This window comes from Littorina saxatilis, linkage group LG8 (genome assembly GCF_037325665.1).
Source record: "Littorina saxatilis isolate snail1 linkage group LG8, US_GU_Lsax_2.0, whole genome shotgun sequence".
Taxonomy (NCBI): Eukaryota; Metazoa; Mollusca; class Gastropoda; order Littorinimorpha; family Littorinidae; genus Littorina; species Littorina saxatilis.
The window spans coordinates 24,567,948-24,572,947 of NC_090252.1; the positions used below are offsets into that span (position 1 = coordinate 24,567,948).

The 5,000-nt window shown below is 38.0% G+C and overlaps 1 protein-coding gene across 2 annotated transcripts in view; it reads right to left on the reverse strand.

The window, feature by feature from the left end:
* Window positions 1-5,000, reverse strand: part of LOC138973114 (protein eyes shut-like) — a 102,700-nt gene that overhangs the window by 20,190 nt on the left and 77,510 nt on the right. The window lies entirely within an intron of this gene.

Consider the following 5,000-nt stretch of genomic DNA (forward strand, 5'->3'; position numbering starts at 1 on the left):
TCATTCTTTTACTTTAAGGTCGACTTGCGTGCCCGCTCTTTCGCTAATCTCAATTAAAATTCATCTTAGAAGTTCGGTTTTATTACGCTTTTAATTAAGAAGATTAAACTAAGACAACAAATAGTTAGTTTTACCCATTAAACTCGATAAGGTAGTGACATTTTATGTTGAACGCAAGAAGGTGTCGCACGCAAGATCTGAAAAGATGTTGACGACATAATTTCAACACTTGATAGCGCAATCGTGGTTCGTGATTTCTTCACAAATTTTGAACACAGAATGTGTCACGTGGTTCCGTAAATGAAGTAGATCTTTGTACATGTAAATTTTGTTTTTAAAAGAAAATAACCGTTAATTACCGAACATTTTGTCGCACGCAAGATATGACGAAATTTTCAAATCGTTTTCAAAAATGCTGTTCAAAAGTTCTGCAGTCTTTGCTGGATTACTTGAAAGACAGCAGTTTGATACACCGTTATCGCTTGACGTGTCGACATCAATTCCAGAGTTTTTGAAAAAGAAATTTAGTAAATATCTGCGATTGAAAAATGTATGCCGTGATGACGAATCATCTTGCGTGCGACACCTTAAAATTCGGTTATCGAAAAAAAAAAATTCTCTCGAGATTTAGATTTGACGTTTGGTCTCGTCTGTAAAGCGATGTTTCAGGCATTCAATCAAACTAAATGCAATTCATTTGTGCTTCTTGTTATTTTTCTGTGGCATATTCAAAACACGAGGTATCACGATGTCCTTTTTCAGATGGCCGGTTTTGGCGTTATTTTTGACTTTAAACAAAGATAACTTCAAAACCGTTCAAGTCAGACACACGAAATTATGTCCACTATCTCTTCGCACATTCATCCACACACACACCAATTTTCAGCAGACACACGTTTTTAGAAACATTTTTATTGTAAAACAAAGTCGTCTTCTGTTCTGTGAGCACCTTTTGGCACTTAGTCATATATATATATATATATAATATATATATATATATATATATATATATATATATGTGTGTGTGTGTGTGTGTGGTGTGCGATTCATAGAAATTTACTGGACAGATCTTCATGAAACTTTGCACACAAATGTTCCGACCCCCAACCCTTCACCCTGATTCAAACTCATGTATCACAAGTCCAGCGCTCTACCAACTGACCTACAGCGCTCCCAAATTATTTCTTTTTGTCATTTTTTGTCAGTCAAGATAATGGGGGTGGGGTTGGTACGGGAATAATTGTGAAGCAGACAATAAGGCAACAACTTATTTTGTTTACAGGTATTGTATATGTATACAGTGAACTTAGCTGTGTTCAAGTTTAGTTATGTTTCTGTCGAGCGAATTTTTTTTAAATACATTTTTACTACTAAAGGAGTGATAATTTTATGTGTACGCCCTCGAGAAACCTCGATCATTTTCTGAAAATGCACGTTGATAACTACCGTTTTATGATAAAGTTATACTCTCCATTCATTTATATACACAAACTAATTGAAAGTAACCCGAGAACATCTCTCTCTCTCCCTGTCTTTTTCATTCTCTCGCCAGCTGTCAAACACATAAATTCACAGAATGTATCTCTCACGCACATATAGAACACGCACTTACAAATTAAATTATTGACAAGTACGTATTCTACTTCGCCTGCGCACAGGATCACATGCACGCATCTGCTGATGCAGCGACTTCGTCCCGCCTCCTCCATTACATCTTGCGTTAAAAGAAAGTAAATATGTGGAGTTTACACGCCTAGTCTCAGGGAATATTGCTATTTCCTATGTTACGTAGATTTCCATTAGTCAATTGGGCAAAACTGAGCTCAGTGTAAAAGTGATATCTACGACATTTATGTCGATATTAGTGTTGATATCAACGACCTCTTTATTGCTTCCCCACTTCAAAAACAAACACACCTAAATTTAAAAACAAACAAATATATATGAAAATGTAATTATTCCAGAACTTAGTTGAGCAAGTGACTAATTACTTTTTGAAAGAAAAGACATTTGAAAATACTGGAAAGTACAAGAAAAGAGTGAACAAAAAGAAATAATAATCAGAGGGAGGGATATGAAACAGCCAAAACTGAGACAATACTTTTGTAATTTCTTTACAGTGAATACAAAATGTCCAGAGAAATAATAATATATCTAACATTGACGGACTGTGTGATGATATCTTCTGCTATAGGTCTGTTTTGACAGTGATATCAAAATCTCGACCTCCGGTCTTGATTTTTATATTACTGTCTCAACAGACCATAGCAGAAGACAGCATTACACAGTCCGTCAATGTTGGGTAATATTGCAAATGTTGATCGATTGGTAGATTGTTTATTTTTTGTTATAGCCCTAACAAAATGCTTGTCGAAGTAAAGCGGATCATCATCGAGTTTGTTGACCACACCAGAGATGTTTACCAGGTTCATTTGAGCGTTGTGAATTTTTCCAATCGCTAAAATGTAGTACTCACAAACTATGACTGCTTACCCCATGAACTATCAAGGATTTGTGCCAGGTAAATTAATTTTGGTTTCTGCGAAACATCTAATGTTGAGGCTATCTTGAATGTTTTGTTTAAAGCCAAAACTTTGGAACTTTGCTTTGAGACGGGCGCAGTGTCATAGTTGAAAAGACATCGGCCTCCTGTGATAGGTTGGTCGCGGGTTCGAATCCCGGCCGCGCCTGGCGGGTTAAGGTTGGACTTTTTGTTGATCTTCCAGGTCAACTCACGTGCAGACCTGCTATCCCCCTTCGTGTGTACAAGCGAGCACAAAACCAAGTGCGCACGGAAAGGATCTTTCCGTAGGCCTTTTAGAAATATAGATTGTATTATTTTTGCAGACAATCCACCAGCGTGCTGACGCACATATACACCATCATCACGCAGGCACCCTTGCACACATCGTCTTCTCTCTTAATCTTGCGAACATAAGAATGTTTATGTATGACGTGAGAGAAACATCACCTCTCCCCTAAAAAGTAATCCCTGTCTTTATCTCTCTCCCTATCTGTCAACACATGAATGCACACAGTTTACGTCTCACGCACATACAAAATCCATCAACACGATCTCACAAACAAAACATTCACACGTCATCTTTTCTTTCTTTTCACACACACGCGCGCGCGCACACACACACATACATACACACACATCCATAAACACACACGTATATATATATATATACACACATACCTAAAGTGTGGATGGTTACCTAAGAGGCGGCACTGGGTGGAGTGCCTTTCTAGTGCACTTGCACTACAACAGCACTGGGTGCAGTACTCGCTCCGGCATCGAAGAATTTTGCACTAAAAAATGCACAAAATTTGACCTATTTCGTCGCCTATAGAGGACGGAAAGAATGTCATTTTGAACATTGTTATGACATTCTTTCCGTCAAAAAAGTCAATTTAACGGTGTTAAATGAAGCGACCATCCACACAATTAGGTTGCCATCCAGAGTTTAGGTTGCCATCCACGTGTGGATGGTTGCCTTATGGTGATTTAGGCAACCAAACCTGTGGAAACGGGGGTACACACGCACACACACACACACACACACACACACACACACACACACACACACACACACACACACTGACACACAAACACAGTCACACTAACACACGCGCACACACACTCATGCTCACACACAGACACACAGACACACAGACACACACACAGACACACAGACACACACACACAGACACACACACACACACACACACACACACACACACACACACACACACACACAAACAAACACACACACACACACATCATGACCATCGTCTCGATTGCAAGTCTACGTTAAAACATTTGTCAAAACTTGACGACATTTTATCAAAGGCAACATGATGAAAACGAATACAATGCGATCACTTTTTAATCCGATATTTACATTTTAATGTTAATTAGACATTTAAAAACAAACAAACTGAGAAGTTATTTTTTAAGCTTCCGAGTTTTATACGTCATCCCGAAAAAACGACTCGTTGATAGAACTATGGAAGGAGGCTTGTCTCGGTGAAAATGATTGACATTTGTTTTCAATCGATTTTTTTAATTTATTTTTTTCCCCCAAAAAACCATATTTTTAAGTTATTTTGCCAAAAAACAAAGACTTTTTTTTACATTTTTTTATATATTTAATTTCCCCCCCCCCCCCCCCCCCCCAAATGCCAAAACAAAGTCTAGGGTCGCGCGAAAAAATAGGGTCAGTCGGGATACGGTAAACAGACTATTTTTTGTGTGTGCCTTGGTTTTACAATAAACGGCGTCATCACACAGATCTGCACTCAAACGCATATTACGATTGGTAGTAAATCTGTCAAATTAGCAGACCCAATCGTCACGCTGAAAACTCAAATTTGTTAATGCATTGTACAGCATTGTATATATAAAGGATTGCATATCTTAGTTATATATATACTTAAGAAGAAACAAACAAATATTTTCTGGTTGACAGAATACGTATTTTTTTTATCCGACGGTTCTTCCGCAGCGATTTTCGTACGGTATTATTATGATGATTATTCAAGAACTTAAAGCAGCTGAACAGTCGTCGTCATTTTAGTTCTGTATGTTGCTTTGATGACTTGACTGTTTGTGCATCTTTTTCCTCTAATTTTTTAGTTTGTGTATTGTACTTATTCATTCTTTCTTTCAAAAAGAAAAATGATTGCATGTCTATTAAAGGGGTCCTGATTTGGCCTATATGGTCCGCTGGACCCAAAAAGCAACAATTAACTAACTAACTAATGTATATTAAAAGAAAGAAAAGCAAATGCTTAAACGGCTCGCCTTTGTTACCCCCGCCCCTCCCTGAACCACCTTACCCCATAGAACACTCCCTCCCTTTTAAGACCCCCAAGACATTTTCAAGACCATGTTTTCTAAGATACTCTGTTCATAACCTCTGTAAGTGTACCCCCATTTTAAGACCTGATTTTCTCAGTTGGTCTTGAAAGGAGGATTCCACTATATATGCCCC